Genomic DNA, 27,357 nt, shown 5'->3' with positions numbered 1-27,357 from the left:
TCGACTTATTTGCCAAAGAGATATATCCTCACCTGACATAACATATCTGACTGCTGCCAAGAAGGTTAATCAAGTCTGAAGTCCAGACAGATATATTGGATTATGCTTCAAGAGGAACAGATAGTTTTCCAGCATTATCGTAACATGATTTTGCTTGATGAACCATTTGACAAGTTGGTGCCTTCTGCTCGGGAATCTGTCATTAAGTCATTACTTACCTTCAGTTAACTTGCACTCTACTTTAAGTGCTCTTACCTAACTGTAGAACATCTAGAAGCCCAAAGTGACCAACACATGGTTTTATATGTCATCTCAGACTTTTGTCCTCCCCTACCACATGTGTAAATCTATCAATCAGAGAGAATAGACCTGCCAGGAAAATGGCTACTCAGCTCCCTTAGTTTTCTCCATCGACAAGTCTGTTGAATAAATCCATACAACATGCCCGATAACCACACTGCCACCCCAGTGTGTTCTCCGCAACACATTCAATCAAGTACCACACAGTCCAGTCTTTGTGTTTTAGTGTCCTCATAAACAGAGTCCACAACATACCAAACATCACTGATTGTCATTATTGGGTCATATTTACACCTTATCACTGATTGTCATTATTGGGTCATATTTACACCTTATCACTGATTGTCATTATTGGGTCATATTTACACCTTATCACTGATTGTCATTATTGGGTCATATTTACACCTTATCACTGATTGTCATTATTGGGTCATATTTACACCTTATCACTGATTGTCATTATTGGGTCATATTTACACCTTATTTCATCCAGGAACTCTAGTTTTCTATCAAAGATCTAAACCCCAAATATTCTGTATTTCTAAAGCAACACCCATGAAAGAATCAAAAAAACCACAAAAATATAGGCAGACTTTAATTAGTTCTTTGTTGGACAAAGGCCAGGATTAAAACATCTCAACATGCCAAAATGCCAAGCAGTCAGCAAAAAATAATAATAATTAAAAAAATAGGTGGGATGCTTTTAAAAGGTTAAACATGTGAGAAGTACAAGTAATTTTAATAGCAACTCCTCAAAAAGTAGATGAAAATTTTAAAAAAGGCTTAATTTTTCCAAGTAGAAATTAACAAAGTGAGTTTTCTTAAGCGTATTCCCAATGTTGCTCATTTTCACAATCTGCTTCCTAGACACTAGGGAACTGTCTTATCAATTACTAATTTGATAAAATAAATTTAATTATATTGTCTCTAAGATAACTTTCTAAGACTATGTCCTAAATCTCTAGACTTCTACAAAGTTGCTAGATTGGTTTGTTTAATTTTACCTTTCAAAGCATTGTATCCAAGTATTCTTTTAAATCAAAGGACTCCTCTTGTATTCCTCCATCAAAACAACATCTACATTGAATAACATAAAACAATTAGATGCATCTCCACCAGATTTTAGAACTCAGAAGAGCTGAAAACAAACTTATAAAACAAAAATGATGTAGAAATCATCTCAAGATGATCAAAGAGAATCATCTCTTAAAACATAAGATAACAATACCCACTGTAAAGCAAATGGCTGTTAACTAATTGGAGAACTGGTACAAGATGTAAGGTACATCTAGTGAAGCATCTATTTTAATTATAAAAAAAAAGGTTTAGGCATGAACTTGCACGAATAAAGATCAAAACCCACTGACATAATGGGAGATTCCCATAGGGTATTTATACCTGGCTGTTGCTTTATCCTGCTGAGCATAATCACATTTGAGGAGCAAATAAAGCTTTGGTCTCAGGAAGCAAAAATCATTTCCCACCTTTCTTAAAAATATCAAGAATTCACCTGAACATAAAAGGAAACCATAACAGAAAGCCAGGCATAGTAGACAGCCATCTTGTTCATATAGCCTAAGTCTGACAATACTAGGAGCTGAATATAAGCTGTACTGGAAAACATTATTTCAGGATAAAGCCTGGTAATGGACACAAGAGCAGGAACTTTGAGGACTGTGAGAAAATAATAGCTGGGCATGAACAAAGAACAAACTACATTCAGAAATAGCGTGAGATTGAAATAAATCATCTTGCTTGACAGCACTAAGAATACAAAGAGAAAACCCTGCTCAAAACTGCAAGCACGATCAGTGGCAGTGAATGTCAACCCTAAAAGTGCTCCTAAAAAGATGGTCCCAGAATATTCATCCATGAGAGACTGTCATGTCCACATAAACTATTGATTCTCTTTTGGAACTGAAAAAAATATTGAAAGCAATGTTCCCTTATAGTACAAATGTAAAGGGACATAATGTATGTTTTGTCTTATTAACTACTTAAGACTTACGATCAAGTTGTAAGAGAACTATCCAACTGGTACTGACAGACCATAAGAACAGGCAAGTGGATCACCTAGTTTGAAGTCACCTGCAGGAACAGACCAGGTAGAAGTTAGCATTGCCTTGAATGTAACCTTCACTTCCCATTTTCCTTGTTTAAAGGAACCAGAGCTACGCGTATTTTGTGCTGATACACACTTGGAGAGGCCTCTGGCAGTCGAAGATACGGCCACTCCCTAATTCCTCCTGCTCACACACAGACTTGCACAGACCTCTCCTGAACTCGAGCTGCCAGTCACCTCAGGCTTTAAGCGACTGCTGCCTGCAAAATCCATTCTGAATACCTATCTTATTCCACATTACATTACACACTTCCATTCATAAAAAACGTGGCAGCCTTTTGCTGGTTTTGCTGACATTTCACACCCTGGTCCAGAAATAGCACGTGTGCTTCCATGCTGCAGATAATCCACCTTGCTCTACCCTCAATTAAAAGCCTGTTAGAGTGCATTTGCTCATACAAATCTGACAGACAAACATTCCTCATTCCTTTGCATTCCACCCAGTGCAACTGTACTACTGCATTAATCTACTTTGGGTTTGATAAACTTTTGGACATACCTCTAACCTTTACATTTTAATTTTAAGCTGAAAGGTAGTATGTGAATTAAGAATTCATGTGGGGTTTTGTTTGGTTTTCTTCCCTTTTATTATTGATTTGTATAAAATCAGTATACTATTTCCATATCATACTTAAGAAGCAAAAACACTTGAAAAGACTCAGATAGCATATCCCCCCACCCCAAGATCTTCATACCAAAGAACCATTGGCAATTCCAACAGCACTAAACTGAATAAGCATTTTAAGCCCCACGGTCTTGTAGATGTTCTGCACCAAGTATCCTGAAGGTACAGAGAAAAAGAATAGTCAAGTCAGCTATTTGAATCACTAAAGTAGATGCCATTTCATTACACTGTTGCTTCATACCTATTTCAGCAAATACACAGACTAGCTAAGTGCAAATAAAAATCGCTTTAACACAAAACAAAACTGATGTCTTAACTGCAGTATAAAGCAAATCGCACGATACATGCACAGATTTCTTCTTTTCAAAGATGTTTGTACTTGATACAAGCCAGAGCTTCCTACAGGACCACCTTTACTATCTAAAATACTCTACTTAAAGAGCCTGTCAACATGAATGACAAGCAACCCTTCCAAGCAAAACTGGTCTAAATAGTATTTCTCAAAGTACTCATGTCCGGAAGAGAGGCTTAAGTGCATAGAGCCAGGGACAGAGAGGACGAGGTAAGTGGCCTGTGGGTATCCTCATGGTTCACACTTCTGTCTGTGCATCCCCCACCTAGGAGAAAGAAAAATGGGAGGAGGGCCAGAAGATGTGCATTTCCATTCCTGCATCTGGAACAAAACTATGCGATGTTCTTTTGCAAGTTATTTTACACCTTTGTGTCCAAATCGCCCCCTCCCTCCACCCATCAACTCAGACTATACTGTCAAAGCAAGGGCACATTGTATAGCATGCATTTGTGCTGCTCATTATCAGCATCAGGTATGATCTGATAAGAGGCATCTAAACATCACCTCTAACACAGTACCTAAGAAACAGAAGAATTTTTTTTAGCACAAAAGCACCAACAGAGATTAAAGATCTGTCAAAATAAGGGCCATTCAAGTTCACCATCAAAATGAACAACTATGGAAGAATCACCTTACACCCTCCCGTATTACAGAGATGGACCCACAGCACACAATTCAGCTGTTGCTGATTACTGCAAAAAGTGAGCTTCTTGCAGTGTTGACTGCATACAAACTGCTGCACTAACAAGCAGTGTCTTCCTTCGGACATTTACAAACATCAGAATGCTTATTCATGACAGTCCCACATATCATCTGCCATCCCAGATGGTGACTGGTGGGATGCTGATTTTGTCCTAAGGCAGTTACCACCCACGAAGATAGTATATGTCGGGTTAAACAAAAAGCATGTGCCATCTGCTGTCAAGTTTATAAGACTTCTTGAGACCTACGAGGTTAGTTTAAGTTTATTTTAGATCAGACAGGTCAGGAGGCTATAGGTCTCTAAATGCCCAATAAAATAAGGGTAAGTTGCACTGTAACAGACATGCAGTAAATCAAGAACAAATTACAATGTGCTGCTGGGGCCACCTCTAATGCCCTGAGAGCAGCAAAGGATTCTGTGATCAGTGGCAAAAGGCACATACAGCCCACAAGCTCAGAGGGAACCTGAGACCAAGAAGCATGATGAAATTCTGCAGAACTTACAGATTTCTTTGGCCTGAAGAAATTTTAGAAGTTTTCTTTCTTGCTGGCAGGGTGGTTTTTCTGCCTCCTTTCCTTGCATCTCTCTACTGCCATCATTTTGACAGCTGTTCTCCATCTTATGGTTTCTTGCCCAGCCCCAACTCTCTTCCTACCCTCGTATCTCCACAGATTCTTCTTATCCCCCTGCTCATGTGCTGTCATACTATATACATATAGAGGAAAGAAAAGTCAATTAAAAAGCAGAACTAGTGTGACATCTTCTCCCTGCCTTACAAACAGTGTAAACTTCCTCTTACTCACTTCATCTGTCATATCCATTTATAGATGGTTAACAGAATACAGCCGTTTCCCCAGTCTGGGGCCATTAAGCACTCAAACTACATAAAATAATTCTACAAATTCTTATTAAATCATCTAATTACGTCTCTTTTTGTACATTGATAAAGATCCAAAGCAAGCAGAGAAAATAGAAAAAACACATCCACTGGTGCATTTTTCTGAACATTTCTAAATTACTAGGTACACAAAAACTTTTCACTGAGGCAGGGAATTAGCTCTTGCACAAGCATAAAGGTTACATCACTGTCTGCACAGATGAAAAAAAAAAAGCATTGCTTAAGAAGTAGAATTTCAGAACACTGCCAAATTGCCTTTAAATCATTAACATCAGAAAAACAGGACACAAAGGAGAGAGATCATGAAGGTCAGTACTGCACAGTAATGAGATAGGGATTGCAAAGGTCTCTGGGGAGGCCCAACACTGTTAGAGCCCTTGGTGCTACAGCCCATGCCAACACAGCTGCATCAGCAGAGATCCTTCCTGGAAGCCCAGCAGCAGATGCTGAAGGAAGATGCCTCCAGCCAGCACAAATGCATCACCTCCTCCAGCATTCATACCATGTGGGGCAGAAGAACAGAATGCACCAGTCACCTCCAAATGACAGCTTAGCTCTTAAGAAAAAGCAGGGGCCATCTAAAGAAAGTCTGGAAAAGTATATGCAAAGAGAAGGATTTGTCATTCCTCTCCCCCCGCACAAGGAACCAGAGGCAATGAGGGGTACAAGGTAGTTTCTCCATGCGCCTTAACAAAAAGTTTCCTTACTCTTCTTTAAATGACTTAGTACAACTGTCAGTTGCTTTAACCCATCCTAGGCTGCTTCCTCTACTGCAGAGACCACAAATACCAATCTATGCATCCTACTGCTGCTACCTGAAGAACACATGGCTTTATTACATGTCCATGTAATCATAAATGTAATTAAAACTCAATACCATAATAAAGTTATTTAACACAAAAAGATCTGACAAATAAAATTATACAATTCACAGTTAGTCTTATACTGTCACCTTGCACAGAATAGAATTCTGGCATCTCCTTAGGGATATAAACATTTTTCCACCTTTCATTTTACAACTATGAATCTGAAGTCTTCACAGAAATTCATGCATACTGCTACCATAAAAAGTAAAAACGTCATTTTGCGAAGGGATAAACTTCCGATTAAGGCAGTCACACTGAAAATTGGCCATTAATCTCCTCTGAATAAATATAACCCCCAGAAAGATGGAAGTGTGAACAGAATATATATTTTTTGCACTTGAAAATGCTGAGGCACACAACAAGCAGCTTTTACTTTAGCATTTACAGCTGAAGTTATCCTTCAGAAGCCCATTCTACTCTTGAGATATTTCTCTCCAGTCATTCACTTTTCAAAGCCCTTTGCAACTTTAAGATTGCAGTAAAGCAGACTTCTATACCTTATTTCAGTAGATCTTGCTCCCTTGTCTGAGCTGTCACATTCCTTGGGAGACATTTGGTGGTTTTTCAACTTCCTAAACATTTTCTTAATTAAGACATTTAAAAAAAATACTCTTTTTGCAATGTATAGACAGTTGACTTCATAATACGAAACATCCTTGTGATAAACAATTCCTCTAACGGATCCCCCGATTAATGAAGGCCTTGCTCTCTCACGCTAGCTTACCTAGTTGACCTAGTTATACTTTGCTGTATAGCTGATAAGTGAAAACAATTTCTGTTAAAAGACAGTTTAAAATACACTTATTGCCTTAAAAGATCCAGTGGATTGAATATGCCTCCTGTGCTGACATCACAAACATGACATTTTGAAACATCAAACATTTGGAAAGGTTCACTTAAGAAAAACTAATTTGTCAATCTGATGTCTCTTTTGCTTATGACACTCCACTCATCAGTTCAGGGCTGCTAGCTCTCAGAATTGTATCTTGCAGTATTAGGCATTTTTCTTAAGCCTGGCTCATGCAGTCATAAAAATCCCTAGGAACTCTAGCTTTTTAAATATCCCTCTAATCCTTGCAGAGATGACTGAAAATATGAACCCTAGAGGCTCAAAAACTAGAAGGGAATTAAAGAGAAACCAATTTCCATTTTTTTCTAGGAGCTGACAAGATTTTTGAATGTTCAGAGCTGACAGTATTTCTGGCAGCTAGGCAGGAGCGTTGATGTTCTCTCAGCCATACACTTGATAAAGTCCTGTACTGCTGCTATCCTTTATCACTGTAAGAAACACAGGACTCAACCCCTGCCCCCACCTCCCCCCCCCCCAAAAAAAAAAAACCCACAATAACAAAAACAAACCTTCAATTTCAGTCCTCATCTACCTCAGCCAGGACAAAGCTCTGACAATCAGACCTGTATTTGGCCATACAAGGTTTTCCAGGGTGATCTCCAGCCACTTTTGTTCCAGGCCAACACTAGGTGTTGGTTTCAAGTTTCTCTTCCCCTGGCCTGTTCAGTCCATAAATGCATCAGAAGGCAGGTGTCTCCACTTCCCCCATGTTCCCACAACCTCCCCCTTCCCTTAGCCTTTATTTTCCAAGAATAATGAAGTCTCCCCATAAAAAAACCAGGATCTTCTTTTCCCTGACCAGAACATTTCTCTGCACCCGCCTCAGTCTGAACTTATCACTAGCGGTAATCAAATCGGTTCCCTGAACTCCAGATGGGGCTTCATCAGTTTTGCAATTGCAACGTTAATACTTCCTTATCCCTAAAAAGCAGGAAGGTTAGGCATCACTAGTTCATTTAACAAAATACTTATAAACAATATACAAATCTTTTTTATTTGTTTAATTATGTTTCATTAGGTATAGCAATTAACTGGCAAGTATCAGTGAGAGTTCTCAGCTATTGTAATTCATTCAGCTTATGCTAAATGGCCAATTCATCAGTAACCCAAACGGTCAATTAAATGCCACTTTATTGTTTCTAAGTATTTATCAGTCCTTAGCCAAGATATGAACAAAGAAAGCCCAGTTCAACTGTCAGCAGAAACACCATCATCTGCCACAGGAAACCACATGTGAAAACAACTAGAGTTCAGAGACCCCACAAGACATCCTCGTAAAGGAATGGATATTAAGGACTTAGTTTCCAGAAAAAAATTCCAAATACATATGGCTGCAAATTTTCCAATTACATTTTCTACTTCGCCTTGGAAAATCCTGTTTTGCAGCCAAAGTCTTCTCTAGACAATAATCAATGTAGTCAAAATGTTATTTTCAGAAATTGCGTAGTCATTAAATAGCATCATGAGCACCTGTTTCAGCACTGTCAAACAAGCATCACAAATGAAAAATCGGAAACTTAAGAACATTCAAAGGGTTTTTTGTTTATCATTTAAAGACTTTTCCCCAAATTTGGAGCAGGAATCAAAATTGACATTGAGAAGTTAAGTGAGGTAACAGCTTTGGTTTCCAAATGCTTTTAAACAACAAGGTCTTTAATTCAGAGACCGTTCATGAACTAGGCTGAACTGCAAAAGTCTCCTCAATCCTGCTCACATTTTGAACTGGGGCATGGCTCAGGTGGCAGCTGTAGCTGTGCTAGAGATGATCAACAAATATTTTTCAGGAAGTGGGGCTGTATCCTAATCCTCACACTCCTTTAATATATGAAAAATCTCTTCTAAAAATTAAACAAAAAAACCCAAAGAAAGCAAAAAATAGGCAATAGGGAAAAAGAAGCATCTTAACGGCTAACTCTGTAACTGAGGGCAACTACAGATGCTATAGCAGAACCTTCAGCCACAGTACAACAGTATCCTGGTATTGATCAACCTGGAGCTTTTGACCTCTAAAGATATTCAAAGTTCACATTGGAACATGACAAATTCTCAAGAGAAAGTCATGGGACAGTCACCATTCTCATTTCATTGAGTTTCTCATTGCGTACTTGTGGCCCAGCCTTACATTTCTCACACTGCAAAAATTCCCAGAGGTAACTGGAGCATACAAAAAAGGGGAGCAATCTCATGTCCACCTTTGGGTTTGCCCAGCTTCATAAACTGCAATGACCAAAAATTAATACAGCTAATCCCCTACGGATTAACCACATTCAAAATGTCAGAAGCTGTAAGACACCTTTAGTCTGGCAACACAAGAAACAAAATTTAACAGGTTACTCTATCCTATCTCCTATCCTTGCCTAACTTTGGGCAGACCAAAGTTCTTGCACAACTCCTTGAGCAAGCATGACACGCAACACCATTATATTCCATTGCTACCGCTGGGCCAAGCATATACACACACGTATATAAACCATATATGGGCACCTAGTCAGATTCTCTTGCTTTACCCTTTCCATGAAGTGGCAGTAAAACAGACATCCTGTTACCCAAATGCACAAGCCATTACTCAAATAGCTTTAACTCTCAAGATAGCACATGCAGTATAGTTACCATTTATTGGAACTCTGTTTTATCCAGCTTCTCGGTGAGAAAATTCTTCCATTTCAATAACTAAGCAGTATCTATTACATTTATTTAAAAAAAAAAAGAGAATTCACAGGTTCCAAAACCAAGTAGAGGTAGGTCACAAGTTTTTTGTCATGATTTCCTAAAGGCATTTCAGACTGCTCTAACATAGCTGCATTCAAGGTCTCCTTTCAACATGCACTGAAAAATGTTGTCCCAGTTCTGCAAAGGTATTCACAAATAACTTCTGTCCCAGGTAAAGTTTTCCTAACTTCATTTTGAATTATACTGTAAATCCAAAGGACAAGATCCATACCTACTTACACTTGCTATAGCAATAGGTGCAGCTACATCAAAAGGACAAAACATGACTTAGGTACTAGTGACTCCATTTTTGCTCTCAAAACAATCTGTAGGTACAGTACACAGGCTGATCTAATGCCTGCTTCTGCCCTGAGGGAATATCTTATCTAGATTATCTGAATAAATCCTGAATAACAATAGAGGAATGGTTTAATCATGCATGTTTTCTAGATATGAAGATAGATAAAACAGTATCATTTTAAAGGACCTTAACTCTTTTTCCTGTGTCTGACTGCTTGGACTGTAAACAATAATTTAGGACCACTTCATCTGTTCTCTTGTTGATCTTCCCAAGCCAAATAGATGGACCAGGGAACCACAAAGTTAAATTACTTTCTTTTTGCAGTCAATTCATCTGTTTCCTTTAATGAACATGCATATTTCAGAGTAAGCACAAATTTGGGGGGGAAACTTTAAGAGAAAACCTGGAACCTTGCAAAGTTCTTATTGCAACAACCACACACCACAAAAAAAGTAGTATAGCCCCAACACTGAGGTCATTAATAAATACAGCCTGCCTAAATTTTTCATTTCACATCCTAAACATTGCTACATTGTACTGCTAAAGAGCTGCCACTTCTCACTCTCAGGATATCATAAATTCATTGTTATGTGATGCAATTCCCATTTTTAAATACATACAGACCCTCTGAAATAAAGCACACTACACAAATTCATGTAATTTATTATCAGTGATAAGCATTTACTTGCTATTCTAGGGATTAAAATCAGTAAGCATTCTGGAAACAAGTTCATATGGAATACCAATTATTCAGTTTGCCCCCCCCCCCTTTTATTTTTTAAATACTTCACTAGACTTCATACTCTGTGAATAAAAGACATGAACAAGGAAGAACATCAGCTGATTTTCCTAAACCAAATCGCACTAACAATTTACCCTCGCATACTGCAGAACACTGAAAGAAAAACACTGCAATTTTTCCAATGTGCATAAAAATCATAGTGAACTCATTTACTGAAAGTAAAATAGAAATCTAATCAAAGAAAGCTGCATGGAATAGCTATATTCTATATAGGAATAATGAATTATATTTCAGATTAATTCTTGTGCAAGAGGAATAGTTGGGAACAAATAAATTGGTGTCCTAAAACTCTGTCGGAGAATGAAGTCATTTGGGAAGTACAGCTGTTGCCCTTTAGAGATTTGGATTAAAATCCATCATTATCTTTCAGTTAATACTCTTTCATCGACCAATCAGCAGTCATATGGTGTTTACCAACCCTGGTCACTTAACCCACTTGAATGGCCTTTGTGCTATAATTTGTACTTCAATACAATCAGATTACTTCTAATCTAAATGATTTGTGTCCTTTATGGGACAGATAAACACTAATCCCAAGGTTTCTAAAACATAGCAAGCCTAAACAGTGGCAGTATGGCATCCACGGTTTGCCGTTTTAATAGAATATTTCATTCAAGTTCAGAAATATTCGATTTGATCATCGTGACCCCACCTTTCAGATACTCATTCCAAATCTCTTATATGGACAAAGAGGAAAGATTTATCAGCAAACGCCACCACTCAGATATATAAAAAATTAGCAGCAAATAATCAATACACTAATACTTAGATACTACTTTTTGATCAAATTATTTCACAGGAAAAAATATTTATTCTTTAAAAGTACACTGAGCAAGGAGGAACATTTTAAAACTCCTTGTTCAGCAAGGAGTTACACATGGTAATGGCCTACAGTCCCCAGTTCTCAATTTAAAAAGTCCACCTGTTCAGAACAGTTTTCCTAGGATTCAGCAGTTAAAGTGTCCTCAATCATTCCTGTTCTTCAGTTAATCTTGGGTGACACTTGGAAGAAACGGCACTGCAGTGCAAATCTAACATCTAATTACATTTAACAGTAATACGCTTAGGTTCTGATCTCACAAACGCTTCTGCACAGGTGGATCAGTGAGCATACAACAATCTCCCTAGAAAAGGAGGGAACCACAAATGCAAATATATTTGCATGATTGGAGCCAGGTCCATCAATGTATCCATACCTCAAAAAACACTGGAGTTGGAAACAAGAACATATTAATAGTTCAGTAGTAACCTCACGGTGACAGCAAGTATGCAAACACCTTTGTACATAAAGATATTATCAGTGGTACCCTACTATATTCACATGTACACCAGCATATATATTTCTTACCTAGAAAAATGTGTAATTAAAATTCCAATTCCCTACAAAACATATCACCTTGTCAAATATAACTGATCATATCCCAGGTTAAGCCAGGATGAGCCTACTCATAATTGGATAAAACATTCCCAAAGAAATATTAAGATGCTGGATGATTTTAATAGCATCTGTAACTATTAATTTACACAAATCTAAACATCTTTACTTACAGTACCTCAGCACAGGTGCTTATATTTCATATTAGCTAAACTCTTTCCTAATTGATGACCTAAACTAGAAAGAGAAAGTCCATGTTCTTAGGGTATCCTCATTCACATGCAGAGCCGCTCTCAGTAGGTGACCTCAGCCTACCTCGTAGCAATGAGCAAGCTAGCACACATGTAGAGAATCTGGAACCACCACCATGGCCAAAATTCTGTTCTACAACTGAGACACAAGCCTGACACACAGACCTTTAAACAGCCTCCATCCAGATTTGAGAGGAGTGAGGCAGATCATGTTATATGGCAGCACATAGGGCATGAGGGGGATTGCACTATGAAATTTGCCATTCTGGCAGCAAGTACTTCCAGGATTATTCAGTGAATGACACGTATACTCCTTACTGTAATCTGGAAATGGCTCTTTTGGTGTTCCTTGTACTTTGAGCAAGATCCCTATTACATATTGCAAAAGAGCCTCCTTGAAAGGTCTAGCAGAAATCACAGCTTGTTTAAGATTTCCCAGAAGTTGCAACAATCTCAAAAGTGCTGAGAAACCTTCTATAATTCACTTCTGGAATTACAAGCTAACACATCACCAAATACAGAGTTTAAGAGGGCTGATCTACCTTCCCGAGAGCAGTAGTAACCTTTGCTTTTCACTAATTTCTCAAGCTCTGCCACAACCTCAGAAGGTTGCATAGCTCCTTGAATACTGTATTTCTGTTAACTGCAATGTTAATTCTGCAACTGTTAACTTACAATGGAGTAAGCACAAACTGCAGTTGTAAAATGGCAAGTCACAGTTTCTCTTCTACTGACATTTAAAAGAATTACAAGAGTCCAATGCCCAGAAGTCGAAGATACAAATACGACAATGACCCACATAGCCCACTTGCACAATTAGACCCACTGCCAGTGCTTGGAGGACACTTGGAAGAGGGGGAGTGTTGTTATTTTTTTCCCCAGACACCTAAAAAATCCTGCACCAGCTGTCCCAAAGACTGCTGGTTCCAGAACAGATTGTAAAGTCCACAAACACTGAACAAATATTTATGAATATGAGAAAGTGACAGAAATCTGAAGGAAGAACTTGTAAATTCTACAAATTCTTAAATACTTAATGAATCAACACCTGGCAATAGCAAAACATTACCCTCTGTGAACCCCAAAATATGTCAGAAACATATCTCCCATCATGGGAGTAGGTAACAGTCTTCACTTACAAAGACAGTAGTTCATGTATACAGTATCATACAAACTGCAAAGGTACCACAGTTCTTTGAAGATTAATAGCATTAAGTCCAAACATCACAAGGGGGGGGGGGGGAAAGGATGGACCTACAGATCTCTCAGGACAGACCACAACTCTCAGATGTAAGCCAGCAAAGACTCTAGCCTTTGTGGCTCCACAGAGATAGGACTACAGACTAAATAAGTAATGGCCACTTCCTGGGATATGTAGGAAATGCCTACAGATCACAACAGATTCAGGATTAAATTTGTGTGTGTGTCCCACACAGATGCTAGAAACAGGTATACCTGTAATGTTACTGCACTCGTGGCAGAAGGTGATAATTCTTGAACTTAAACTATGCAGCTGCACAGCAAAATAAAAAGGACCTCTCATTCCACTCCTGTATTTCAGATGGCTCCCCCCAGCGATTACCGAAAGCAGCTGCCCCAAATAGAAACCAAATGATTTCTGGAGATCTAAACAAGGCTGAAGTCAGTTCATTTCTGCGATATCCAGGAATTTTTTCCCCTCTCCACTCCAGAAGACACACTTAGACCACTTAAACTATTAAGAATGTAGAATTAACTAATTTGAGTTTACAGTATTGTAGTTAAGAATATCAGAACAACCATATCAAAGATGTTGTAAAGACAAGTACTCTCAAACTAACAGAAACATAACTAGAGAAACTTCAGGTGTAAGTAATACAGCAATTACCTCTTTCTTCAAAAGGTACTTAAGTAGTCAAAGTGGCCATCTGAAAAAACCCACCCCAAAACTCCTTAGCTAACAAAAACAGTTGGCCTGCTAAGGGTTTTCCACCCTGTTATTGGAATGAAATCACACTGGAATACTATTTCTCTACTATCCAGAAAAAGTTAGAGCTAGATTCTGAACACGTGAAACAGCTGCATTAAACTAAGTTTGAGCAAGAAAGATTACATCTGCATTTCTATTCTTACCTGCTATTTTTATGCTTTACAGAAGAGACACATTCTCTCCTTGCTCCAATGAATTGTATATGTGACAAGGAAGAAAACAACTATAAGTCACAGCAACACAGACTCTTACACCCTTGCCATAATAAATGAGAAGATGCTTACGGCTGCTCTCTTCTCCTTCAGCACACCAGTCACCTAGCTAGGGGAAACCATTAAACAACGAGAGGTGTGAACCCATTCTAGCTTTCCCCTTCATTAAGTCATGTATCATTTTTACATAGGAGTCATGGAGCTATAAATCATGAGAGACAGAATGAGAGCTAATTAAAGGGTCAGCTAAGCATATAATTTTGCATTGTTGCATATCAGAAAGCTCTAAAATTGGCCATATTTTATATAAAATATTGCCAAATATTAAAAGACATTTCAAGCAGATAGGTATTTTCCTCGAAGAGGTGGGCATTACTATCTGAAAGACATCAATATTTAATTTCCTAGCATGGAAGCCCCATGAAACCCTGAGTCAGCCTTTTTTCTTTTTTTAATAACAGACTTAACTCTGCCTTGCACACATGTGTTGCAGTGCAGCCTTGTATACAGTCTTTGAATTTAGTCAATTTTTTTTCCAATTAGAGCAAACTCTTATGCATCCGAAGACAGAAATTCACAACCCAAGAAATCTCTACACACACTAAGGCAAAGCATTAATCAAATGCACCTGAATCTAGCAGTTAAACTTAAGTGTGAGCACTTCAGGCTATTTACAGGATTCCTTTGCCAATAAGTTATGGCTCACTTGAGAAAAAACAATCTATTTCCTGATACCAGATTTCTCAGTCAATGCTATTATGTGGTAAAAGATCTTCTTTGAAGGGTTAGAGGTAAATCTGATGTAGATGTGTTAACTGAAAAATACATATAAAACTCAAAACCCAAGAGGGCTTTCAAGTATGCATAATATTACTGTGACATAGAGCATCCATTAGGCGGTGAGAAACCTGTTAATCCAAGGCCATATAAAAATACAACATAAGGATGATCCTCTAACTGCAAGAGCTCTTTCTCTAAAGGACTTTTATAGAGGTATGGATATTTGTTTTATTTTTATTCCTTCTTCACCTTCTTTTTAGTGACCTAATAATTGTAGCTACTAAAGCAATTCATCAAATGCAAGAGAATTAATCTCAGAGTAATTATTAACTATATACATTTTAAACTATACATATTCATCAGTCTCGATGACATGTAACTGCAAGGAATAATCAAGTGCTTATATGATTTCTTATACCCCATTTTCTTAACTTTGGTTTCCAAATACCACCAAATACCTTAAAACAAGGAAGAACAAATATTTTTCCACTCTGAGTGTATACATAGGTTTGACAACTAAGCCTTAAAAATAAAGAGCATTCTTCTTTTATTCTACTCAGGGAAAAAAAAGTATGTGAAATTTAAAAAAAATATTTATATTTCAGGCTTGACTGACTGGAAAAGGGGGTCAAAAACATTTTTATTAAAAATGGGCAGCATCCATCTGAAGATTCACATTTTATTTGGGTATCCCAAGTATCCTAGCAAGTCACTGGCCACTCTTGCAATTTGTAGAGCTAGGCTACAATCAGGAAGGGGTATGTGGATCAGATACACAACTAGGTCAAATACTAAGCTCACCAAGCCAGTGCAGGGGTCAAGAAATTAGAAAAGCCAAGAAATACAACTACTGAAGGACAGGCCAAAGACCAAGGCATTAAGCTGGCTGAGGGGACAACAAAGAGGCAGGTGTGGAGGATGATCAGGAGTGGCAGGGAGGAGGAGGAGGAGGAGCAGCAGCAGCAGCCGCCGCCGCCGCCGCTGCCAGGCAGGGCTGCCTGCAGTCAGCCCACAAAGCCACAGCTCACTCTCCTGCGACCTTCAAACCTGAAGGATCCCAAGCAAACTTGAGGAAGTTTTCCATCTTCATGCTATACTACTAACTCTAAGAAGCATTTGGCAGTACTCTGATCAGTGCATTAAGTTCTGCCTGTGGCTTTTTGGAAAAACATAAAATACAAATCCTAGTAACATGCATTCTAGAGAGATTCTGACAATGCTTAAAAAAACACTAATGCCTGTTTTTGAAAACTAGCCCATTCAGAAACGCAAGCTGAAATGATCCTTTTCAACAACGTAAAATACTTCTGTGGTCCAAAGCCAGCTACTTCAACCTTATAAGTAATTTTAAAATATATCTGTTTTTTGCGACAAGTCATTAATGTGAAAGGGATTTGAGGGTTCTCGTAAGATGGAAGAAGGAGCATGACAGTAGCAACATAACAATAAGTGACAGGAACAGATTCAAAAAAATATATATAGTCAAAAATACATAATCAGAAACATTCAAAATTTTGATGCAGTGTCACACAAAATGCGATCTCCAGCTCTGTAAAAACAAGAGCCACTCCATACAAAACATCATTGTAATACTACAAACACATTTATATGGTAGTAGTCTACAAAAGCAAATCTGCCAAGGCCCCCTCCACTCAGCATGTTGCATGCTGTTGACTCCTAACTCCCCATGACAGTTCCCACAGTTATCACAACCACATGTTAAAATAACCTCTGAGCAACTGCGTACCGCACATGACGCAGGAAGTGGCCGTGGTGCTGCATGTAGAAATTACAAACCCCCCCCACTCCTGTTGGCCACACTCTTTGCAGCCCTTCTGTGTCATGTCATCTGGGGTTTAACGCCAGCATGTGCTTTTTTTTTTTTTTTCAAACATTCACCAAATCAGATTAGTATAAATCTCTTCCTCTGAACAAGAAGGAAGTTTTCCTATCCTTGCTCAAGATCTAGATGTCCAATTTACAGATGGAGAAGAAAATTCAAATCCTTTCTTATAAAACTATGATACAGATACTTGATCAATATTCTAATTTATAATTAAGAAAGCAAGGCGAAAAGCTTCCGAGAGCAACAAATAACACATAATAGAGGTCCATGGGGTTCCTTCAAGGGCAGAGTTTTTTCCAGCTCTTTTAAACTCCAACAACAAAACACCACCAAGTTACATGCAGAAATATTGGCTAATGCAAATTCACTGAAAGAGTTAAATACAAGCATTACAGCATTCCTATTTTGTCTACCTCTCGCTTTCTCCTCCCCATCCTGTTTGAGTTACATGATAAATTGTGATTATGAAGGGGACAACTTAGACTCATCAAAGTTAGAGTTAACATACGGCATTGCAACACAGTTGACAATATAACCAAATTATGAAGTTGACAATATCATCAAATTTTGACATTAGTTCTGTCAACATATGTTCTTATTGATCATCAGTGCAACTTTCTTTGATACTTGCTGAAGTTTGTAAAGCTCCATTGTGTGGTTTCTTAAGCTATTTTTGTAGCATTATTGAGTTAGTGAAACTAACCTACATACTGAGGAAAGCAGAATTTGACTTGAAATGTTTTCTCAAACCTCTTTGAAAGAGAAAGAATATGCCTGTGGAGGCGGCTCTTGTCTAGCCTTTCAGGAACACCACTTGCTCCAGAGCATCTGTCACCTGCCTGCAGTAGAGAAGGGGTCCCAAGTACAGTGGATTTAGTCTTATTCAAACCTAGATCAGTGAAGCTACAGCAGTCTCAGATACTTCTAAGACAAGAGTGATTTCCATCTTCAAAATTTATTTTATACATTTGCAGACAACATATATGAATTTTGAGCAGTTTAATACTATATAGAATAAGGCAATAGCACCAAACACCCCTACCCATATGTTAGAGTACTTCATATTTTTCATACTACCTATGGGTCATAACTCTATTTTGGCTGCCCCAAACTGTCTATAATAAGGTTCTGCTGCTTCTGACATCACCTGTCTAGAAGAATGTGCTGAAGTTCTCTAGACTGGGATCTGATGATATCTGAGCAAATATCACTGAAACTCAGACAAAGCATGTCAAGCCTGTAATGCTGATCCACACAGCAGTACTAAGTTAATTTCTTCAATCATTCCATAAGCTCCAGAAGCCAGGCTCTGGATCTAAACATCTGAAAAGCACTGATAAAAAATTCAAGATTTACCATGATTTCTTAGGACAGAATTTATGGATTGTACAGTTAGCTTTTTTTTAAAAAAAAAAAAAAAGGCTAGGCTCTTTAAATTACAAGATCATGTATTCCCTCTCTTCACAGGCTGGAGATGAATCAAGACAATTGACCTAAGTCATAAGAACAGCTACCTCCTGAAAAAAACTACCTCATTTGCTGGAGAAGTTGGAAGAAAAGCAGGAGACTGCAAGAGAAAAAGATTCTCTCAAGGTTAAGGTACTTGAGCGCTGCGGTGCAGAATCTATCTGTAGCCTGGGCTCTACCACAAAGCTGCTAGTAATGCTAGGCAAGTTGCTTAAATCAGTCCTTCCACAATCACTAATTGCGCACGCCTTTTCTGGGAGCCCAACTTGATAACTGCAAGCTCTAGTTTATAGAAGTGCTGAATGCTTATGCTGCCATTCAAGGCAACAGAAGCTCTGCTGTGAACACGCACTACATCATTCCAAGTGTTGACGTACCAGTCCCCATGACTCAAACTGAGCATCTAACATTGCTGAAGACCTCTCTCTGTGCTGAAGCTCCCCCCCATGCCAGAAGGCGGCCATTCATTTATGTCATAGAAGTGTTGCAAAGATTATTTTTTTTTTAATACTGTTTGTGAAGCACACAGCTACTATAGGCTGAGCACCAGTGAAAAGTGAAAAGCCCACATTCTCAGAATAACGTTCTTGTCACTTGAAGTGACAAGCCATGCACCAAGAGATCCAGGAAGAGTCATCTGTCAGTAAGCAAGCATTACCTATCCTGTGCATAAGGCCTGGTGAGAGTCCCACAGAAAAAAAACAAAAATGACTCGTGATTATACATACCCACAGGCTCAGTTAAGGTTGTATAGACAACACTTTCTGGCATTTTTTAATTTTCAGATAGTTAACTTTGCAACTTTTAAGTTGTCTTAATGCTGTTTGATAGCTATAATATGGCTATTCTTGTTTCTCTGATTAACAAGGGACCAAGTTAAGCATCAAACACGTTACTGACTATGCACAGGCCCCACAATCTACCAAATATGCAGCTGTTTGGCATAGACTGCACCTGCATTGCAGATAACAGACTGCAAAAATGGACAAAGGCAGAATCTTTTTCCATAAAGCTTTGATGCTGATTTATAAGGTGTTTTCTTAATCAGTAACACGTATTAAATAATATAATTTTAAAAGAAAGATGAAGTGCATCTAAGCATTTATATGCATTTGCAATTCCAAGTCAAAGATTCACCATCCAATTATTAGCAGGTGGCTAACAGAAGAAAAATTATGCAATTTTATTGGGTTTTTTCATATGCAGTCATGAAAAGATAAAGACTAGGTACTTCTCTGCTACCTTTTATTAGCATTTCCATTATAAAATCCCATTAGGAGGTTCCTATACCTTCTTTGAAAGTCTTGCTGCACGGGGCAGAGTAAGAACTTTGAGAGCATTCACTTAATATCTTACCCAAACTCATCTTCTCTGGGATACATCCTGATAATGAGTCTCTCTGCTCAATTTTTTTTCCTGGCATAGGAAAACAAGCGCATTTTTAAAACTCAAAATTATGATAGATACAAATAAACACTGTAAGTGTAAACCAGGTTACATAAAAATCACATTATGCTTTTTCTTCCCCCCCCTTCCCATTTTGTACTAACATTGCCTGTCACATCACTGATCCTTAAACTAATTGATCTTTGAAATTCTATCAAATTGTAATAAGACTAAGGAAACCTGATAGTCTACTGTATTTAAATGGGATGGACTGAGAAGTGTCAAATTAAAACTCAACAGCATGAACGGTTGAACAAAATCTCCTACCACATACTAACTTTCTGGTACCTACACAGGTATATACAGAGAGAACAAAACATAAACATGAGTTTATGCTATAAACTAGTTAGATCTTACCAGTTTAGTAATGCTGTGTAAAGATTCAGTAGGTGGCATCCTCTGCTGGGAATCACTACACTGGCCACCATTAAGTAAATCGATTATGAACCACTCGGCATGAAAAGACATGGGTTGTAGAATGGCAGTATTTTGGCTGCCATGATGCACCAGAAGCCTCACAAACCATAAAAATACCATGGCACATAAAAAAAAAAAGAAAAAAAAAAAGAGGCAGTATGTTTTAACATCACATCACAATATAATTCAAGCTTCACCTCAGTTAATTTTACTTTGCTCTCCTGACCTTAACCCTATCATTTCAGTCAGGTACAGAATTGTTCTTCAGTGTCTGTAGTAAGCAGTTACATAGTCTTTCTTTACACACAAGACTTACCTTAGTCTTATAAGGATTGCCTTCCCTGCCGCACAGATGCAAGTAATGGGGTGAATGTCATCGTATTATCACAGAGTGGACTGGCTCTGAGCTTTGTTTGCAAGAGGAGATTTTGTGAGACATCTCTCAGTATGATTCAGTGGGCTGTAGGAGACAAGATTACCCTACTTCACATGCAGAATGACTTAGTTGCAGGTGTGCCCCAAGTCCTCCATACTTTCAGCACTAGCACGTCTGGATCAAACAGTTTGCCGACAGAAAGCCAAGAGTAATGAAACGCTGTCCAGTCTATTCCAGAATCACAGCGTTTTACCAATACCACAACCTATCATTCTGTCACACAGCAAAATCACCAGGAAAAGGTCTAGAAAACTGTGAACCAAGATGCATAATTATGCAGATCCTGCATTCTGCCACAGAATAAAGTGCATTTCACCTATTTGTACACTGAAACCTATTTATGCAGTGTCTGCATTCAAGGCAGACTCACAACATTTTAAAACCTATGAAACACTTAAACAGAGAAGACTATGTAATTGAAAAGCATTTAGGTATATAAAGTGAGGTGAAAAGGACTTTAGGTATCTAAAGCTTCTACTTGTACTCATGTGTAGCTAAACCCACCCTTAAATTCCTTATTATAAATGTTTAACACCAAAAAATGTATTGTCAATAAACAAAGTGTTACTGGGTAATTTCACTGAGGAATGAAGTATTAGCAATGTTTTCATAACAGCCTAACTTGCTCATATCCAAATAGTCATCAATGATGTAAACAGCACAGTTCTAACGTGCCTAGACGTGTATTAGCACCACCTGTCATTACAAGATTCCTCTGGCAGTTCAATAGCAGCAAATTGGTAAGCTACCAATATTGATAAGCAAAGGACTGGGACTGCACTGATACAGTTAGATTGGTTTACAAGGCTTCTATTTTTACAAGCCTTAGGCAGCTCAGGTTCTCTAATGAATTTTTAACATGTCAATTAATATGTTTATAGAAACCAATGTCAGCTTTAGCTAATGCATAAGAAAAATCACAGTTGCATGCAAAATGTACAACGTACATGTTAAGATTCTAAGCTTTACATTTGAGAAATTCAAAAGAATTATTGCAGACGATCTCATGAGAACACTGATCTAGAAAGGAAACACAGTAAAATTGCAAAAGTTAATGGGCATGATTCATCACTCTTGGAAATATTACCGCAACTTCATGAAGTGTGATGTATTGCAGGGCATAAGAAAAAAAGGCTTTCTTTTTGGCAGAGCAAGACCCTGGCCTCCTGTTGCTAAAAGCCACATTATACCAAAACAAATTACCAAGTACTTTGTTATTTTTACCAACATACTATTGATGCCATAAATTAAGCAATGCTTACTTAATAATATATGCTTCCACTGAATGTAACTGTATTGGAATACTAGCTACTGTTTTGCAGCACTTTCTCCAACAACGTAGAATGATGTCAAATGACTGCACTGTGGAGATATGATTTTTGTTGTAATTCCCCAGTTTTATCTCTACATTATGTAAAATCACAAAACAGATTAGTTTTATGAAAAACTTTTTTTTAAATCCTTAGGACACAAATTTTTAAAATATTTTAGATGCTTTGTTTTAAAAACATTGTCATTCATTAAATAATGAAAATCATAAACTTCCTATAGTAAGATTATGCATGCTCTGTGAAGGTGCAGTAAAAAGAAATTTTACCTTTGAAAAGAACCTGTACATTTTGCACCTGTGGGCAAAATAACAACAGAAAATAGTCCTTCGACCAAGATTTGAACTGCATCTGTAAAGTTAGGCAAGCAGAGCATCCAGTGAAAATATATCAACCTATGCAGCTAGAGGGATACTACCGTCACCCAGAAGAGCGAAGTTCCTGTAATTTCTTCAACTCTCTGTGCATTCATCAGCTTGAGGATAAAAGATGCAAGTGCAGTCTATGGATTTGGGTAATTTTCCCCTTTGTTAACCAGGATGTTATGGCATTTAACATCTGCCTCTACCTTTGCCACATCAAAGACAATATAGGATCACATCGGAGAAGATGTTCATGCTTGTATCTTGATGGGTGACATACATTAAGTACTACAATTTTCTGAATGAAATACAAAAGTTACAGGACTAAAATACATATCTGCTACAAGTTGACATTCAAGGAATTTCAATGGTTTTAAAGCATATAACGAAGTGATAGCAGAATTTCAGAAAGCAAGCTACTCAGACTGCAAAGTCATCTTTTCTTCCCATTAACTACAGATGACTTAAGCTTTGCAGCATATTTCAGTATACTAGAGAGAACCTTGTACTCCAGTTCTATACTCTGTTATATCCCACCACAGCCTGACGAATGCTTCAGGATCTGAGACTACCACAGCTGTACCATATGTTCATTTTTAAAATAACACTAATGCCTCACTTCAAAAAATCTCAAACTCTTAGAGCAAATATTCTCAAACCACAGTCCCTTGTGATAACCTGAAGAGCAAAGACTGCAATGACAGTTAAGCATCTGTTTTATGCAGCAATCGTCATTGCTGTTTGAAATCCTAGGACTTGCAGAGCTAATTAACTAACAAGCCTACACTCCCTCAAAAGATTATCTTCCACAAGGCTTTTTTCCTGCTTTTACACCACCTTAACCCTAAGCAACTGTACTCAAGTAGGAAGATATCCTCTCAATTAAAACTTAGCTGAAGAAATCCAAAAAGGGGGGGGGGGGGGGGGAGATGCAGACAGTTGGGAGCAGGTGGTTAAGAGAGATTGATGCTGATGTGAGTACATTCAGCCCTGGTGAGGGAGCACGCAGTGCAGACAGAGCACGGGGGCGACGGACAGCTCCAGTTAGTGCAGAAAGAGGCAAGATGGCACAATCTCTTGATACCAGCTAGTTTTTGTTAATACTTCTAAGTTTAACCAAGCATCCATTATATTATTCATCGCGGGGGGGGGGGAACCAGGAACTCAGTAACTTAGTGAAGATACCATGTAAGAGAATTGTTTCCCTCCTAATTTCTCAGTACCTTATGGATTATTTAACCAAACAACAGAAAAAAGTTAGTAACGTAACCAATTTCACAACTCCCAATTTCTCTTCTGCCTTCAGGGTTCACACAGTCACATCAATCCCCGCTCCCTGGGAGAGGTGTGAGGTACAGAAAACCCATGTGGTGAGACCAAACACCAGAAAAAAGTTTGCAGACATGGAGGAACACCTTAGCAACCAAAAAGAAGCAAGACAAAAAAACTCGTCCCTCCCTCTAAGCAGTCTACTGGCAAGTTAGAAGGAGTAGCAAGATTACTTATTTGGAAAAGGAGAAGTAGCATAACCCATTCAAACCCATCTAGCATCAGCTCTGGACTGTGCAAAGAGACACCTTTTTCTCCTTTTCAGAACTGAAGTAACAGGGCAGTGGGCGGCTGCATCCACTGGTGAGTACAGTGCTGCCGTGAGAGGCAGAAGCTTCAAAAAGCACGTCCTCCCTGCACTCACCAGCCTGGGCGGCTCACCAGTGTCCTACCATTACCTCTCATTCTGGACCTGCAGTCACAGTGCTTCACCTACATCTACTGCAGTCACACAGACACATCCCCATCAACTCAAGGTTTTTACACTACTGTTTCCTATTACATTTCATCCGTACAAGAAAGCTTGTAGGTTCTTGACAGTAATAGAGGATTTGTTTTGCACCTCATTTTTATTCTTTGCGAAACACACCACTGAAGTAGCAGCAAAGAGGATGGGAAATAAAACTATCATCTCCCTCCTCCTGTAAGCAGTAGTTAGCTGCAGTTAAACATTCAGTTTGAAGATTTATTTGAACTTTTGAGTACTCGCAGTGCCACACTTGTCTAACTTTTCCATTCAAGCTTAAACAATGAAGACCTAGTGCCCAGAAGATTTAAAACCCATGAAGAGAGTTCCCTAGTTTGTTCAGGAGTCAAAAATCAACAGAAAACAAACATGAGCATTCACGTATGCGTGAATATTCTGACAGTTCCTCTGAAACAAGGAAATTTCCTGTCTGCACCCACAGAAAACGCAACCTTGCACCTACCTCTCCTTCACATGCTTTGAAACATAGTGTCACCGGGACTTTAACATTTTAAGCATGCCACCACCATCCAGGGGCTTGTGATGAAGAAGCTTGCGAAGCCAAGCACTCACACTTATCACGGGTAATTAGCTCATCAAGGATGACTCCTTCATGTAGGTTAATTCCTCCTTTGCTGAAGAAATTTACCTTTCCCAAAGTCATTGTGATGTATAAAACAAGACAGCTGCGCTATCCTCATGCAACAAATTTTTTTTTTTCTTTTTTTTCCAAAAAGTCATTCAGTATGCAAGGAAACCAGAGCTCCGTCTAGCCTTGAAGCCCAGGAAGAGAAGCCTCGTACCTCTCCGAGGTAAGAAAAACTGTTACGCAAATCTCGCGCACTGCTGAAGACCCTGACCTATTTAGAGGCGCGCCTTCTTCTCTGGAAACACCCGCAGCTGCCAGAGATGCCGATAAAGCCCCTCCGCCCGGGCAGGCGGGAACCCCGGGGAAGCCCGCGCCGCCGCCCGCTACCTGCGGCTCCGCCCGCCACCTGCGGCTCGCGCTCCCCGCCGCTCGCCCCGGCAAAGTTTGCCCGGCGGCGCGGAGCGGGCGAGCTCCACCGGGGGCTGCGGCTCTGGCCGCGCCCCGCGGCCGGGCTGGGCATCCCCGGCGCCCCGACTCCCCCCCCGTCCTCCGCCGCGCCGTGACATTGAGCAAGGTTCCCCCGCCGGCACCTGCCGAGCCCCGCGGCACCGCCCGCCCCTTACCTCAGCTGCCGGCGAGAGGCAAAGGAGGGGCGGCGGGCCCCGCTCCGGCCGGACCGAGGCGAGCGCGTCCCAACTCCGCCGGACCCCGGCGGCTCGCCCGCTGCCGCCGTCCCGGCGCATGCGTCCGCCCGGCCCCGGCGGCCCTCCCCGCCGCCGCCGCCCCCGCCCCGCCTCAGCGGGCTCAGGTGGGGCCCGCGCGGGCCGGGGGTCGCCCGCGGGGGCGGAGCTCGCGCCGGGGGCGGGCAGGCCGGTGGCACCTGCGGCCGCGTCTCTTGCCCGGCTGCGACGGGCGGGCGGGCTGAGGGCCTGGCTCCCCGCGGGCGGCCCCGGCTCGCTCCCCGCCGCCGCCGCCCCCGCCCGGGAGTTCGGGCGCAGCGCCCGGGTGGCCGCGCCGAGGGCTCGAACCGCCCGGAGTTGCGAGCGCTGCCCCCGGGGGGCCGCCCGCTCCGTCGCCGGGGAGCTGCCGCCCCGCCGGCCCCGCCGCTGAGGGGACAGCCCGGGGCGAGGGGGAGGCACGGCCGCCCCAAGAGCGGGGCCGGCAGCCTCTCGGCGAGGGGGAAAGGAGCCGGCTGCTGGCGGACGGAGCCTCCCCCGGCACAGCCTGCTTGTTTTCGCTGGGCAAAGCCAGAGGCGGCCGATCGCGGTTACCTCAGGATTTTCCGATTCCTCTGGGACTTCTCGTGCCAGAAGCAGCACAGCCATGTCCCAGAAGCAACAGCTTTGCGAAAAAAAAAAAAAAAACAAAAAAAAAAAAACAAAAAAACAAAACCAAAAACCAACCCAAACCCAGCTGAAGCGCCGCGCCTTCTGCTTTTCTTGCTCCCCTTCAGTTTCTGGTCGTCAGGGGTTTACTCTTCGTTTCCCAAATTTAAACAAACTGCTAGTAGGACTCCCACACCTTTGGCTTTGCCAGCCCACCTGTGCGTGGCGCAAAACAAAAAGCGCTACTAGTGAGTTCTCCTCTATAAACTGTACAAACCCGTATCTTAAATACAATCATTACACTAGAAAACATCAGGGTTTGTAAGTGTACTTTCTTAATAGAAAAACAATACTACAAATGACAGAAACATTAAAATCGAGGCACACTTACGTATAAACATTTTTATAGCATCAGCTCTTACAATTCGAATATCCCCCTCCTGTAGAACATGATGCAAATGGGGGAAATCCTACGGTACTTAATTTGTTGTTCCTGTGCAGAAAGGAAAACAAGAACATTTAACATCATTGAAGAAAACCTTCTTGCTGTATTTTAATTTCAGCTTTTGGAGAAGAGCAGTACTACTTAATACCATTAAGAATTGCATCATACCTTGTTTACAGTTTTATGCTCAATAAGTTCTTTTATAATTCAGGACAGGAAAATTTCAGAGTTTGAATTAATCATCCCATGAAAACATGAATATAGCCCTTCTCTGGTGCTTTACCTACCACAGACTTCTTGCTCAGAAGAAATCTGAACTCTAAAGCATCACTAAGTGTTTTTGAAAGGTTTGATGATGTCCTCTCCTACAGAAAGAAAGAGACGCTGAAAACAGGACACACTTCTTTTTTCCCAGAAATTCTGAGTTTGTCTGAATCTGTAGCAGCAGAACAGATGACACAGTTGGAAGAATCCACTACTGAAACTGGGAACACTGGGCCAATGGTAGAGGAATTGTGAGTATACACAACCCCTTCAGTAACTCCGCTCACAAAAAAAGAGACCCAGGCTGGCAGGATTTGGGGGTCATTCAGACACCATATTAATTATCTTGAAAAAGAACATCCACGTATGATCGCACATTAGCAATATCCAACATGTTCGTATTTCATTATCTTTTGTCTATCTTTTAGCCCTTTTCAAGACAAACTCACTGTAATCTAGAACAGGAGTCTCCAAAATACATTCAGAAATCTCAAAATACCTATCAGGACTGGAAAAAAAAAA

The 27,357-nt window shown here is 40.0% G+C and overlaps 1 protein-coding gene across 1 annotated transcript in view; it reads right to left on the bottom strand.

Annotated features, from left to right (window-relative positions):
* ZNF385B (zinc finger protein 385B) overlaps window positions 1-25,548 on the bottom strand; it is a 176,162-nt gene extending 150,614 nt beyond the window's left edge. The window contains exon 1 of the mRNA XM_075028326.1: window positions 25,425-25,548. The gene's annotated coding sequence lies outside the window, so the exon portion shown is untranslated. The remainder of the gene's footprint in view (window positions 1-25,424) is intronic.
* Between the last annotated feature and the right edge of the window lie 1,809 nt (window positions 25,549-27,357).

The sequence above is a fragment of the Buteo buteo genome, chromosome 5, assembly GCF_964188355.1.
Source record: "Buteo buteo chromosome 5, bButBut1.hap1.1, whole genome shotgun sequence".
Lineage (NCBI taxonomy): Eukaryota > Metazoa > Chordata > Aves > Accipitriformes > Accipitridae > Buteo > Buteo buteo.
Note: the sequence above shows the minus strand (reverse complement) of the source record. Positions and strands in the feature narration are given on the sequence as shown.